The following is a 16,398-nucleotide window of genomic DNA, read 5'->3' on the forward strand; positions in this document are numbered from 1 at the left end:
AACCTCCAGGGAAGGAGAGCTCACCACCTCCCGAGGAAGCCTGTTCCACTGAGGAACAGCTCTAACTGTTAGAAAACTCTTCCTAATGTCTAGACGGAAACTCTTTTGATTTAATTTCAACCTATTGGTTCTGGTCCGACCTTCTGGGGCAACAGAAAACAACTCGGCACCCCCTCTATACGTCAACCCTTCAAGTACTTGAAAATGGTTATCATATCCCCTCTTTGTCTTCTCCTCTTCAGGCTAAACATGCCCAGTTCCTTCAACCTTTCCTCATAGGACTTGGTCTCCAGACCCCGTACTATCTTTGTTGCCCTCCTCTGGATACGTTCAATCAACTAAAGAAGCATTGTTTGCGTTTTAAAAGCAGTTGGGCATAACAGCCTCTCTTTTTTTAAGGAAAACCTGGGAGAGGCATCTGAGCTATTCCCCCATGAATTCCCCAAATGAGGCTACACGTTGCATCTCTGTATGATTCACCACTCTGGGCTGCTTCTTATTTTTATTTATTTATAATATTTTCATCATCATTCAACCCAACCAGAGCCCTCAAGATGGTGAACAGCTTACACCTTAAAGCCCAATGTCAAAACAATACACACACACGCACGCACACATATATAACAATTAAAAACATAGACAGGAAAGAGGGTCAGTAAGAGATACCGAGTAACACCAAAAGGTCTTCACCCACTGGCAGAAGATAACAATAGAGAATCTTCTTTGAGAGGGAATTCCACAGTTTTGGTGCCACAACCAAAAAGGCCCTTTCCTGGGTTTCCACCCATCTAGCCTCAGGTGATGGGGAAGTTGGGTCCCAGAAGATGACCGTAATGGCTGTTTAGGTGCATATGGGGGCAGGGAGGATAGGCTAGATCCAAGCCAAATAGGTTTTTAAAGGCCAATACCAGCTCCTTGAATTGGTCTGGAAACAAACTGGAAGCCAGTCAACATTCTTGCAATAGCATTCTGTACCAATTGTAGTTTTCAGACACTCTTCAAGGGCAGCCCCACACATAGCACATCGCACCAATCCTATCTAGATGTTCAATCTAGACTTGCCAATCAGCCTAAGGGAAGATACCTTTTCTACTTCCCTGTATCTAGTTAATCAACAACTTCCAAATGCAAAGGCGCAGCAAAATCACAAGCCTTCAGAGCAGGCTGTCTGTTGTCTCTCTGTATCAGTCCCTGCAATGAGCTTGCTAACTTCCAAAAGGGGACAGGCTCAAAACACAGGCAATTCTTCCTTTTTTGACAACAGAGAAGTAAAACTTTTCAAAAGCAAGTGAGACAAGGGAGCCTCCAGTTTTAATTCAGGGGGAAAGGGGGGGAACGGAATTGGCTTTTGGGAGAGGGTGAAACGCTGAGCTACGACATCTCTTATTTTATGATGAGCTCTCATACACATCATGCTAATGCACACTCCAGCATCACTTGAGTTCCTTAGCAGACTCTCCGTCGCTGATTAATAAGCCGTAATAAGCACGACCGCCCTATAATGCCCAGCATGAAAATGATTATCAGAAGCTCACAAGCAGAGCTTGCAGCGCACTCAGTAACTGTTCATCCACTTACCTTTTAATTAGATAGCCGATCCTTTTTTAAGAGATCTTTTTTAAGAGATGTAGTTAAATTGTGGAACTCCCTGCCCCAGGATGTGGTGATCGCTGTCAACTTGCAAGGCTTTAAGAGGGGAGTGGATGTTCATGGAGTAGAGGGCTATTCATGGCTACTAGTCAAAATGGATACTAGTCATGATGCATACTTATTCTGTACAGTATCAGAGGAGCATGCCTATTATATTGGGTGCTGTCGAACACAGGCAGGATGCTGCTGCTGCAGTCATCTTGTTTGTGGCCTTCCTAGAGGCCCCTAGTTGGCCACTGTGTGAACAGACTGCTGGACTTGATGGACCTTGGTCTGATCCAGCAGGGTCTTTCTTATGTTCTTATGACATGTGCCTTCTCCCTACTCAGAAGCAACACTGGACCTGGCAGGAAGCTTGACTAATATTACTACTCGCTTTCAAAGGCTTGCAAGTCATAAGCAACCCATGAAAACTGGACCCCAGAACACCAAAAAGAGATTCTAGTGTTACCCGAAAATCAGCCTTTTTAATTTTTCCTCCCCTTAGGTGACAAATCATCAACTTGCATAGATAACTGTTCACTCTTTGCACGTAGGCTGGAGATGGATTTTAGAAACACCCTAAAAGCTGGCAAAGCCCATTTGACTAGAGACAACAGTGGGGGAAAAAGAAAGGCCTGCATACACCACAGGAACTTAGATCCCTCTCAGAATATTTTCAATTCACTTCGAAACAATTTCTTTTTTTGTTGAAAACATTCAGACCTTGCCTTTCCATAAAGCAGCCAAGTCAGCCCAGATTAAAAGAAGAAAAGAATTCATTACAAATTACAAAGAATGTAAATATACACACATGAAGCTGCCTTATACTGAATCAGACCCTTGGCACATCAAAGTAAGTATAGTCTAAGACTGGCAGTGGCTCTCCAGGGTCTCAGGCAGAGGTCTTTCACATCACCAGTACCTGGTCCTTTTCACTCGAGATGCCAGAGATTGAACCTGGGACCTTCTGCATGCCAAGCAGATGCTCTAACTGAGCCACAGCCCCTCCCCAAATGCACATGTTCAAAATACAAATAGCAAACATATAATTACAAAGCATGTAAATATAAAGAGGATAAAACTCTGATATGGAGAACCGGGTTTGATTCCCCCACTCCGCCACATGAGCAGCGGAGGCTAATCTGGAGAACTGGGTTTGTTTCCCCACTCCTACACACGAAGCCAGCTGGGTGACCTTGGGCTAGTCACACGCTCTCTTAGAGCTCTCTCAGCCCCACCTACCTCACAAGGTGTCTGTTGTGGGGAGGGGAAAGGAAGGTGATTGTAAGCCGGTTTGAGTCTCCCTTAAGAGGTAGAGAAATTCGGCATATAAAAACCAACTCTTCTTCTTCTTCTAAGCAGGGTCAGCCCTGGTCAGCATTTGGATGGGAGACCACCAAGGATGTCCGGGGTCACTATGCAGAGTCAGGCAATGCAAACCACTTCTGAAAGTCTTTTCCCAGGAAAACCCAATGTGGTCACCATAAGTCAGCTGCGACTTGACAGGAAAAAAAATAGGACTATATTATGACGGAATGGTTCGGGGAGGCTCTTTTAGAAAGGGAACAGGACTGTAGACTGTGCCACTGTGTATAGTATGATCTCTTTGTTGTATCTATTATCCTGCTCTTACTGCATTGTTTTCTCTATCTGTAACGGCTTTTTCTGCACAGTTTGATGTCTAAAGTTTCTTGCTGTTTCACGTTTTTGTAACCCCAGTCCTATATCCTTTCTTATTAGATGTCTCATGCTATTGACTGCAGTGACACGCACATTGTAATCCACCTTGAGTCTCAGCGCGAAAAGCGGACTATAAATAAACAAAACATAAATACATGGGACCGGGTGGTCCCTCTGATATCTTTAAAGGAACATGGAACTGCTTGCAAAAATATACCAGAAGCCAACCTCTGTCTCCAGCTCCCATTTCTAATTATTTGTGTACCTGGGCTTCTAGGAGAAGTTGTGTGCTTTTTTTCACGCTACATCTGCTTTGATGAGAAAGGCAGTGAAAGCCTACAACCGCCTTCGAAGGTGTTATGATACGCACACCCAGGAGCTGATTTAAAAGCATCACCTATTCTCTTTCCGCTGAGCGAGCGTCGCGCATCTTAATTCATTCCAGGCTTCCAGGGAGCCCCCGTGTCACCTTCGCCCCCCTCCCCTCTGCGTCCCTGGTTCAGAGACGCGGCGGCCTATCTCCTAAAACCTGCAAGGGCTCACATCCCTAACCAGGGCTATGGAAGGGATTAGCGCAAGAGATTAGATCCCGCCTCGTTGTAAAGCTGCAGCTAACGCTAATGCCCCGCAACGGACCGACCAGCTTCAAGGGCTCATGTCGAGAGCTCTTTAGACAATTAAGGATTTAAATGGAAGATCACAGCCCAGCTGAAGGTTTATGTGCATTTAATTCTGAGATGGAGCTGGAAGGAGGTGCGAAGGAGTAGGCTTTAATTTCATTTATTAGTAATAAGGACAGAATAAAACAAATAAGTGATCTGAATTAGGGCTGCTTAAAACAATGTCCTCCCAAATTAGCAACCCTTTCGAAACACAAACACTTAACAAAAAAAACCACAACGTGCACAAACCCCCTCAAGCGGTATCGCTTGATACCAAGCTGCGAAGACTCTCTAGGAAGCGAATATCGCATGAAAAACCCACCGTCCTCCTATTTTTAATTAGGACATACATCTACGGCTTCTGTTAAATACCCTGCCGCTGATGCTCGGAATTAATTATTACCCTCGTTCGGCTAAGAATTGCTCGCTTGAGATAAATGGCAAGTTGTAGTTGTGCGCCAGTTGTAGTTAGCTCTCAAACTTGAAAAATGGTACAGAAACCTTCATAGAATCATAGAGTTGGAAGGGACCACCAGGGTCATCTAGTCCAACCCCCTGCACAATGCAGTAATTTCACAACTACCTCCCCCACACAACCCCAGCTGTGCCACTCAGCTGCTTGGGTGGGGCTTGCGGCAGCTGCATACAAGAGCCAGGTTGGACCTGTGCCCATCTCCTTGTCAGCTCTGGGCTCACCAGATAAATCCCACAAACAGACTTCCAGGCAGGTCTTCCTACAAAAGCTGGTTTATTAAGAAATATACAGCGAGTTACAGAAATTGACTTGGAACTTAGCAAGGCTACTAATGAAAGGAAAACTACAGGTATGGCCGATATAAAGGCGAAAGTAAACGTTCAGATGACTACTAGTTGCTAGGGCAAGCCCCTCTTTCCCAGGAACGATCAAAGACTAAACAGAGCTAGGGTTGAACAACAGTTAGACCTTGAAACGCCACCTGGCCTAACCACTGGGCGCCTTTCCCAGGCCGGTGCCTGACACTCCTTCCCGTGACTACAAGCACAGACACAGCTATCTTATGACCATTGCTTTGTATTTCAACAGCCAAAAGCAACAGGGAAGGAGTAGGACAGCTGCCACGGCTGGTTTAGCAGGGCCAGGGCAGTCTTCAACGACTCCAGTGGACTAGAAGGAGTGGCATCTGCTTAGGGTTGCGCTCCTAGTAAATATACTACATCTTGGGACTTCCATAGACCAATGTGGGCTGGTTCGAGTATGAAATTGTCATTGAATTACCATGGTGGCTTAACGATTACAGTATTTTATTAGGAACAGGAAGAACCAGGTTCAAATCTCTCCCATACCATGAAGTTCACGGGGTGACTTGGAGCTAACCACTCTCTTTCAAACTCACAGGGTTGTTGTGGGGACTGAGGAAAAGAGAACCAGGGATGCAACCCTGAATTCTGAGGAGATGGAGGAGGAGGAAGAAGAGGAAGAGGAAGAATAGGTTTTTATATGCCAACTTTCTCTACCACTTAAGGAAGAATCACACCGGCTTACAATCACTTGCCCCTCCCCTCCCCACAACACACACCCTGTGAGGAAGGTGGGGCTGAGAGGGCCCGAAGAGAGCTGTGACTAGCCCAAGGTCACCCAGCTGGCTTCGTGTGTAGGAGTGGGGAAACCAACCCACTTCACCAGATTAGCCTCCGCAGCTCATGTGGAGGAGTGGGGAATCGAACCCGGTTCTCCAGATCAGAGACCATTGCTCCAAGCCACCGTTCTTAACCACTACACCATGCCGGCTCTCTAGAAGGGGTATCTCTTGCTCACTGACTTCACCTTTGCCATTTGAGACTCCAAGAACTGCAAGAGTCGGCTCTTCCAGGGTCAAACTACTTTTCACAGCTGCAGACCTGCTTATTTAAACCCACGTCTGGACTAACCACATGTAAAGCGGTCAGAGGAGGGATGCAGGAAGTTGACCACAACAGTGACTAAATCCTCCCCCTATCCATCTTAAATCTCTGCTGCTTTTATCCCTCCCCAGACCACATCAAAAGTCAGCTCAGCTAGGCAGAAAGTGCTTGGGGGAGGAAAGAGAAAGAGGGAAGTAAGGAGCAGAGACAAAGAGGGTTTCAGGGCTTTTCTCCCACACACCCCTTTTGCTTTGAATAAGAAGAGTTGGTTTTTATATGCCGACTTTCTCTACCACTTAAGGGAAAAATCAAACCGGCTTACGATCACCTTCCCTTCCCCTCCGCACAACAGACACCCTGTGAGGTAGGTGGGGCTGAGAGCTGTGACTGGCCCAAGGTCACCCAGGAGTGGAGTGTGGAGGAGAGGGGAAACAAATCCAGTTCGCCAGATTAGCTTCTGCCGCTTAAGTGGAGGAGTGGGGGATCAAACCCAGTTCTCCAGATCAGAGTCCACCGCTCCAAACCACCGCTTTTAACCACCACACCACACTGGCACCACACCTTTGAGAAATGTACATCCCCGTCTACTGCTTTATACACCAGTTGGGAAGAGCCAAGGTTTAAACAAGCAAGTTTTCTACTGTTGTGTCCTTTCTGACTCCTCCCTCCTCCCCAAAAAAGTTGCACATACATACACAACTGGTCAGGTTGCTGGGTCAGAAAACAGGCAGGCCAGCTTTGACCATTCCAGTGCTACAGGGTGTTTAAGAACATCAGAAGAGCCCTGCTGGATCAGACCAGTGGTCCATCTAGTCCAGCAACCTGTCTCACACTGTAACCAACCAGTTACTTTGGAGGGCCAACAACAGGGCGTAAAGTCCAAGGCCTTCCCCTGATGTTGCCTCCTGGCACTGGTACTCAGAGGTTTGCTGCCTCTGAATGTGGAGCTTCCATTTAGTCCCCATGCCTAGCAGCCCCCCATAGACCTATCCTCCATGAATCTGCCTAATCCCATTTTACAGCCTTCTATGCCTGTGGCCATCTCTTACATCCTCTGGCAGCCGATTCCACATTTTAATCATTCATTGAATTAAAAAGCATTTCCTTTCGTCCAACCTGAATCTAGTGACCAACTTCACTGGATGCTACCAAGTTCTAGTATTTTGGGAGAGGGAGAACAGTTCTCTCTGTGTTCTCCCTCTACCCTGTACATAATTTTATAAACCTCTATCATGTCTAAATGATTAAATGTCTAAATGACTAAGCTGAGGCTATCGTATTTTGGTCACATTATGAGAAGACAAGAGTCACTGGGAAAGACAGTCATGCTAGGAAAAGTTGAGGGCAGCAGGAAAAGAGGAAGACCCAACAAGAGATGGACTGACTCAATAAAGGAAGCCACGGCCCTCAGTTTGCAAGATCTGAGCAAGGCTGTCAAAGACAGGACGTTTTGGAGGACACTGATTCATAGGGTCGCCATGAGTCGGAAGCGACTTGACAGCACTTAACACACACACACATCATGTCCCCCGCTACCACTGATTTCCTTTCCTACCTCTGAAATGTGCTTTTATCCACATGCAAGGGCTCTGTTCGCAACGGCTGGTTAAATTCAGCTCACATAACATTTCAGCAACATGCCAGGCAGACAGAACATTCAACACTACCTCATGCATTACTTAATAGTCCCAGCTATGGCACATTTTCCCCATTACACACCCAAATCATTATCCAGCGAATCACAAAAAAGATACATCCCACACTCGCAAATTCCAAGCACCATTAGCACAGAACAAGAATACTTCCTGCAATTTATCTGGCAATTATTCTCCCCTTCCCCCATACTCTACAAGTAAACTGATTTATGGGTTCTAACAAAAGGCAGTGTAAATGGGGCTTTTCACTCTTTGCGGAGTTGGAGACCCTGGTTTAAAATAAAGGAGTTTTGAAGTTTTACAGGAAGTTGCTCATGGTCAGGGTAAAGAAATCCCGTTGGCACCCAAACATCCCAGCCTTTTTTCTAAATATACACAGAAAATTAAACCCAGAATGGTGATAGCTGGGAGCAATTTTTTTAAACCTCTCCTATGCTTAAGAAAAGTGACTTGACGGCATTGAACACATATACACACCAAAAAGAAACTCTAAAAGACATAAGCTCTTTTCAATCATTATTTTGCAGTGCTCCAACCACATGAAATAGGAAAGTGTACTAAGCACAATTATTGTTTTGTTTGAAGAGGGCAATACATGTATATTCCAGCTTTGATCAGAAGCCCCGATTTTTCAGGGTCTGCATTTGCGCAACCCGAAGCTGGAATACATGCGCGTTGCCAGATTTAGACAAAACAGCAACCGCGCATATCAAGATGATCACATGTAGAATGCTCTCCCAGTGTGCATGGTAGGAGCGCCAGAAATGTAATACCTGAAATGGGCTATTGACTGACATAGATATCTCTACAGATGGCATTACGCACTTCAATGGGAAAAGAGGGAAGAAGAAGAAGAGCTGGTTTTTATATGTCGAATTTCTCTACTACTTAAGAATCAAACTGGTTTACAATCACCTTCCTCTCCCTCAACAGATGAGGTAGGTGGTTCTAAGAACTATGAGAGAGTTCTAAGAACTATGACTAGCCCCAGATCACACAGCTGACTTCATGTGTAGGAGCAGAAAACCAATCCGGTTCACCAAATTAGCATCTGCCACTCATGTGGAAGAGTGGGGAATCAAACCCCGGTGCTGTGGAACACAGGCAGGATAATGTTGCTGCAGTTGTCTTGTTTGTGGGCTTCCTGTGTGAACAGACTGCTGGACTTGATGGGCCTTTGGTCTGATCTAGCATGGCTTTTATTCAATGCAGGGATATAGAATCTTCACCTGCCCTTAAGAAGGCTTCTGTTTGGTTCCCTGCATAAGTCATTGCTCAAGATCTCTCCCACTCAAGGGGTGGTCTTTTCCAAAGAAGGGTAATTCTCTCTCAAACAACCTAAAAGAAAAGCCTTTTCAGGTGGAAGAGTGAATTTGGCCTTGAACATATGTACATATGAAGCTGCTTTCTACTGAATTAGACCCTTGGTCCATCAAAGTCAGTATTGTCTACTCAGACCGGCAGCGGCTCTCCAGGGTCTCAGGCAGAGAAGGTCTTTCCCATCACCTACTTGCCTAGTCCCTTTAACTGGAGATGCCAGGGATTGAATCTGGGACCTTCTGCATGCCGAGCAGAGGCTCTACCACTGAGGCTCTACCAGCCTTCCATTTTGATTCACACATACACACAAAAAAAGTGTAGCTCGGCTTTCAAAAGTCAGGGAAACCAGGTGTGTCTAAACTAGCTGCCTGGGTTGTGGCCAAGAACCTTTTAGATCCAGAACAGGAGATCATTTACACACTGCGCCACACCACTCAAAATCAGTTGAATGGCTCGACTTTCATTCCGTTCCCACAGAATACGCCTTGGCTCAAAGAGAAGCTGGAATAATTGCACATGTTACTTTTTCTGACATGAGAGATTAATCCAAAGGTGAGAAAATATAAACTTTGCAACACATTCATCGCAACATGTCTTGTCTGGGGTTCCCTGACATGCATTCCAATCACAGAAAAGATTCATAACAATAAGTCCAAAGCAGCCTGCAGTGGGAATCAGAAGGAAGAGGGTTGGTTTTTATATGCCGACTTTCTCTACCACTTAAGGAAGAATCGAACCGGCTTACAATCACCTTCCCTTCCCCACAACAAACACCCTGTGAGGTAGGTGGGGCTGAGAGAGCACTCCATTAACACACTTGAGGGTGCTTTCACACATCCTGAATAATGCACTTTCAATCCACTTTCAATCCACTTTCAAGATCATTTACAAATGCCTTTTGCCTTTTCACAGAGTACAGTCCAGCTCTGCAAAAGTGTATTGAAAGTGCATTATTCGGCATGCGTGAAAACGTCCTAAGTGTTACATCCTGGCCTGCCTCAAGGATGGCTCAGAGGCAGAGAACAGGCTTGACAGGAGAGGATATACATTTCAAATAAATCAAATAATGCCATATGTCATGCCTGGAAGACACTCGGCAAACTTTGACAGGGAGAGAATTCCAGTTTTTTGTATTGATTGTTTAGGGAAATGCATACGCTGCCTTTCTAGTGTAAAACATGGGGGAGAGACTACAACTTAAATATCATTCCAACCTTTAAAACCCCCATCAGAGCATTTAAAATACTGTAAAACATTCAGCAGCCTAAAAATGATCCTCATAAAAACCGTCTTCAGATGAGCAGCAGACTAAAAACAACTCTAAAAAGATCGAACCCCTTATTTAAAAAACAGGGTAGAAAGAAATGTTTTGAACTGGCACCTAACAAATAGTAAGGTAGGTGCCAGGTGAGTCTCCAGGAGGAGGACATTCCACAGGCAAAGTGCCACCACTGAAAAAGCCCTGCCACCGGTCCTCACCTTCCTCACCTCTGCAAGCGGTGGTACAGAGCAGAGCTTGTGAGGAGGGATGGACACAAAGGAGGCAATAAAAATGCTTCTGAACGATCTAGTACAGCACCATTTTTCTAAGGTCGTTCATGCATGGGTACTTTCACTCACGTTCAACCCCCAGTCTGTCTCGGTTGTTCCTTGGAGTGATGCATGAGTTTTCCATCCATTAGAGAGGACCTCGCTGCCAGCCCCCACAAATCCCAGGACTTCCCGTTCCTCTGTTAACCCAATTCTTCCCTCTCCCCTGAGCTCAGTCCAGGTGAAATCCTGGTACATAAGGCAAAGCGCGGGACACACAAGTTTGGTTTCTCTCACATCCAATTACAAAGCAATGTGTAAAGAGGCGGGGATTCAAATGCTTCCTGCTTCCTCAGAGCTCTTTCTGAGCAGAAGAACGGCTTTTTAAAACCAAGGCTTGGATTTCTCCCCCCCCCTTTCAGATTGCTCCAGGTTTTGGTTTTTGTTCTTAAAATGCCTTTTATGCAGCAATTGGGTTTGGGGGGGTTTCTCTCACAGTAAGCACTACAAAGTCGGCCAATTACAAAGCAGCATTTCAAGGGGCGGGGACTTGATTGGAGCTTGGAGACTGCTGGTGCATAGATTCCCAACAGGAAAGCATGGGTCCAGCGAGCAACGAACCTCAGGTAAAACTCCCATGCATAAACGACCTAAGCCACACAGGTACGGTGGAAGCACACCTCTCTGAATTCAATGGGCACATGATGTAGTCACTATCCCAAAGTACAGCGAGAACTGGATGGGGGCCATCACAGCTGCGTAAGGTTGAATAAGAGTTGGCTTGATCTCACACCACGCGGGCACACCGTCTTTTTACCTGCTCCTCTTGGATACTTGAGATGGGCTTTTGGAGCATGTTTTTCCCCCAGCTCCTTATGCCAAAAAAAAAAAAAAGCAGCTTAATCCAGAGAAATATCTGCTGCGGTCATACTTGGCACCCACACAGCCCCCTGGGCGTCTATGACTCAGTGTGCACAAAAGCCAACATCCACTCGAGCACACAGATGGTACAGAAGGCAGTGTTATGGCAGAAGGGACACGATCTCCTCAGATGCGAGCTGGCAACCCATCAATCTTTCCCGCTTCCTTTTGTACCGGAGGATCGCAGACGCGGCAAATCCTCCGCACTGCCCGTTTTCTCGTGTCTCCTCATACCTCCTCCACCCCTCTGAAGTCTTCTGAAGTCCAACTGCATCCCACGCTTTCCCTCCCTGATCTCTCAAAGGGTGTGGGGAGGATTTCAGTCCACTGAAAAGTGCAGTTTTGGCAGGAAAAAGGTCCCAGGGGACCCCATATGCTGTCATATGCGAAGCCTCCCCACACCCTTTGACAGATCAGGGAGGGAAAACGTGGGGTGCAGTTGGACCCTGCTGAGATCAGTGTTGGGGGTTATAGATTGAGCTGAAGTTGCCATCGATCTGGTCCCTGCGGGTTAGCTTTGCTTAAAGATTAATGTCTGCACTGGCAGTTATTGGCTACACAAATGGCTGTCTAATTAATAACGTAACCCCCCGGCCCGGCCCAGATTCAGCAAAGCAAGAAGCCACCTACTCAGCAGACACAGGTTGACACTGATGCCAGTGGGAATGATTCTGAATCAAGGATACACGTGGGTTTCCCCCCCCCCACGGGCCCCCTAAAGGCCAAATTAGATGTGACGGTGTCCTTGCAGCCACCATGGGGACATCTCCACCAGCGTAGTGTAGTAGTTAAGAGCGGTGGACTCTAATATGGAGAACTGGGTTTGATTTCCTACTCCTCCACATGAGCGGCGGACTCTAATCTGGCGAGCCGGGTTGGTTTCCCCACTTCTACACCTGCTGGGTGACCTTGGGCTAGTCACAGTTCTCTTTGAACTCTCTCAGCCTCACCTACCTCACAGGGTGTCTGTTGTGGGGAAGGGAAGGTGATTGTAAGCTGGTTTGATTCTTCCTTAAGTGGCAGAGAGAGTCGGCATATAAAAACCAACTCTTCTTCATCATCTCCCTGTCTAAATCTGTCCCTTTTGTCCGGGCCCAACAACAAACACTTTATTACGGTCTGTGCCCAGTTTCTCCATCCCTTCTGAGCTTATAGCACCTTTTGGCAACATTTGGCTGTAGACTTCAGAAGCCCCCCTTGTGTAAAACATGTGGGTGTAACTCCCATCCAAGGTTTTATTTGGGAGGAAAGCTGTTAAAGTGAAGATTCTCTGGGGTGTGTGGGAAGCTGATGTGTGGGGTGGGAGGAATGTGTGCGTGGGTGGCTGGGTGGGATGGTTACAGGATAGTAAAATCCCTTTAACAGGGCGGGCTTAACCTTTTTTGAGTAACGTTTAATGTCTCTAACAATAACCTGCATTTCCTTCACACCCATCCATTAGCCAGGTGTTTTTGTTGCACCAAATGGGAGGTGGAAATAAATAAAACTTGCCCAGCTGGTGTCTGAAGGGGAAAAGCCCCCTCCCCCACTACAAAGGGATGATTGTGGTGGTGGTTAACAGAAGTCAGTTGGGTTGTTTGAAGGAGACAGAATCATAGAAATGTAGACAGAATCATAGAAATGTAGAGTTGGAAGGGACCACCAGGGCCATCTAGTCCAACCCCCTGCACAATGCAGGAAATTCACAACTGCCTCCCTCCCCATACCCCCAGTGACCCCTGCTCCATGCCCGGAAGATGGGGGGGCCCTTCCAGGATCCCTGGCCTATCTGGCATCTCATAACTGATGGGCAGCATTCTTCTCCTGGAACACGGATCATTTTTCTTAATGAGTGAGAAAATCTAAATGAGTTACTGAGCTCAATTTAAAGCATCAGCCATCACGTACAAAGTGATGCAAAGGGGCAAAATCAACAACTGCCCAAACACATGCCTTCTCCATTGTGACCCCCACCTTGTGGAATGGCTTTTCTACATAGGCAGCAGGGTAGCGCTGACTATAAATAACGTAAATAAATGTAGATCATATATACAGTGGGTGCAAATTGATTTCAATCTCTTTTCCCTGCATAGTTATGATCTTCCAGAAGCAGCTGGCTGGTTATTCTGGAAAAAGAATTTTTTTGGGGAGAGCAGTGGGTAGATTGATAGTTTCTTCAGAGCATGGGGAAATGGCCTACTTGGTTAGTGTCAGCCTAGGATCTGGGAGACCCAGGTTCAAATCAAGCCCGGTTCTCCAGATTAGAGTCCAGTGCTTCAAACCACTGCTCTTAACCACTACACCATGCTGGCTCTGATGCTGCAGGCAGGTGGGGAAACAGCTTAGGAAATGAAACCACACTTTTAAAACTATAGCAAATCAGAAATCCTGGTATGTATTTGCTATTGAGTCAACATGCAGAAGTTCAGGCTGCAGGGCAGCAATCTTATGCCAGTTTCCTCGAGAGTAAGCCTTACTGGACTCCATAGCCCTGACTCTTGAGCCAATAAAGGATTGGGTTGCAAGGGTGTCCTGCAAAAAACAACTGGAACACATAGGATGGGGCTGAATCTGCACTCCCGCTGAATTGTGTTGACTTTCAAGTTCTGAATTGTCTTTCCGCACGCCCACAAATCTAGTGATTTGGTCGCCATCGATGTGCTCTCTGATGTGCATCCAACCAACGCAACCAACAGTGTTCGGCTCATGCCCATCTGCGCAGAAGACAGATGTGGCCTTCCTACAGATCTATAAATCCACCACCGAGCTACCATCTCTCCCCTTTTTGTGTCTGTATATATATAGAGAAAAGAAAAATCAATCACCTCTGTGACGGATCCATGAATTTGCTACGCAGTCGATAAAACTGTCATTTCGGTCCAACACAAACCGGAATATGGTGGCCCAGCTGGTGCAGTGGTTGCCACAAGTGGCAGTGAAAGTTTGTGGGACTCCAGGGTAAGTCAAATCAAATCAAGTTTATTTACAGTCAAAGACCAGCAACAGTTGACATCGTTCCAGCCATATTAAAGTTATCGGATATCACTGTTACAATAATACAGCACATCTCTGATCCAAGGTGATAAACCCCTAGTCTAAATACATGACTATTGTACTCTACTCCATTTTAGGGGCAAGGACATCTCATCATCATACACATCTGCACACAATTTGTTAATATACAGCATTAGCAAAAAGTTCATTTAAAACACCTAAATCTCTATACCAGCGTGGTATAGTGGTTAAGAGCGGTGGTTTGGAGCAGTGGACTCTGATCTGGAGAACCAGGTTTGATTCCCCACTCCTCCGCATGAGCAGCGGAGGCTAATCTGGTGAACTGGATTTGTTTCCCCACTCCTACACACGAAGCCAGCTGGGTGACCTTGGGCAAGTTACAGCTCTGTTAGAGCTCTCTCAGCCCCACCTACCTCACAAGGTGTCTGTTGTGGGGAGGGGAAGGGAAGGTGATTGTAAGCCGGTTTGAGTCTCCCTTAAGTGGGAGAGAAAGTCGGCCTATAAAAACCAACTCTTCTTATTATTCTACACATTAACTATAATTAATAAGAGTGTTTAAAATTTAAGCTACCTTCTTCTGCCTTATTGAGCATGCCAGTGCACAAAATTTTGCCACCTTAAGGGTGGTTTCATTGGAACCGTCGACAAGAAGGTGGTCAGTATAAAAGGAATTTAGTCTACCTGGATATTTGTGCAATATTGGGCTGATAAACCTAGATCTAATCTCCTGATAGAAGCAACAATCCAGTAAGACATGTTCAATAGTTTCTATCTTGCTTGACTGGCAGGGACAGAGGGTACGTCAACAATCTGTGGGGCTGGCTGTAGCACAAAAAAATAGGCCTTATTCCTGACTGTCTCCCTAACACACTGCTGAGGCCTTTACCCCTTTTGCCTCGGCCTGTTCCTCTATGATCAGGCAAAGCTTTACAAACCACATTGGGGAGGGGGGGGGGTTCTTCCAATTGAACACGAGCTGGAAAAAAAGAATAGTACGCAGCGCGCTTCATTGTGATTTTTCTATTATCTGCCTGTGGAATCTAGTCAAGAGGAAAGGTTCTCTTCATTAAGTGTCATTGAAATATCAACTGCGCTGATGGGCTGCAGCATGAGCTTTAATTGGATAATTCATCACTCAAAAGCAAGACAGCTGATTGCCGAAGAAAAACCTTTCATAGGTTGACAACTCCGATATGCATATACATACCAAAAAGGTCTCGCCGGAGACATCTGGCCCACCACTGGGGCCAGGAGAAGGTGTGAGGAAAAGCAACAAATTGCCAGATCCTTAGAAACACATGAACAGCATCATCTACGTTAGCCAAACAAGTTCCAAGCGTCAGGTTTCACAAGAAAGTGTCCTAACGGTGCTGTCTTCTGTATACACGCTCCAGTGTAAGAGCACTGATTCCAACAGGTTTACTGTAACATACCTAGAAGGATTTCATTGTTCCTTTGGTAGCCCCCAGAAACAACACTGCAGCTTCCTTTTATCGGTTCCTCCTGCCAGTAAGGTATTGTATTTGTTTTTTACGTTTGGGTTAACCACATTGGGGAGGGAAGGCAGCATGGTATAGCCCGATTTCACCAGACCTTGGAAGCTCAGCAGGGTACTTGAAAGGGAGACCACCAAGGAAGACTCTGCAGAGGAAGGCAATGGCCAGCCACCTCTGCTTCTCACTTCCTTGAAAGCCACTTTTGAAGTGGCCATCAGTCGGTTGCGATTTGACAGCACTTATGTACATAAGCCACATTGAAACCTGCTGATTGGGAGAAATGTGGGATATAATATATAACATTAAAAAGGTTATAAAATTATGCATGGTTTGGAGAGAGTGGACAGGGAAAAGCTTTTCTCCCTCTCTCATAATACTAGAACGTGGGGTCATCTGCTGAAGCTGGAGGATGAGAGATTCAAAACAGACAACAGGAAGTATTTCTTCACACAACGCAATGCTGCTGCAATTGTCTTGTTTGTGGGTTCCTAGAGGCATCTGGTTGGCCACTGTATGAACAGACTGCTGGACTTGATGGGCCTTGGTCTGATCCAGCATGGCCTTTCTTATGTTCTTATCAATTATTTTAAATAAATAACTCCAGTATGGTCCCCTCAATCCTTCTCA

The 16,398-nt window shown here is 46.0% G+C and overlaps 1 protein-coding gene across 1 annotated transcript in view; it reads right to left on the reverse strand.

The window, feature by feature from the left end:
• Positions 1–16,398, reverse strand: part of KIF26A (kinesin family member 26A) — a 194,649-nt gene that overhangs the window by 110,540 nt on the left and 67,711 nt on the right. The window lies entirely within an intron of this gene.

The sequence above is a fragment of the Euleptes europaea genome, chromosome 6, assembly GCF_029931775.1.
Source record: "Euleptes europaea isolate rEulEur1 chromosome 6, rEulEur1.hap1, whole genome shotgun sequence".
In the NCBI taxonomy this organism is placed as follows: Eukaryota; Metazoa; Chordata; class Lepidosauria; order Squamata; family Sphaerodactylidae; genus Euleptes; species Euleptes europaea.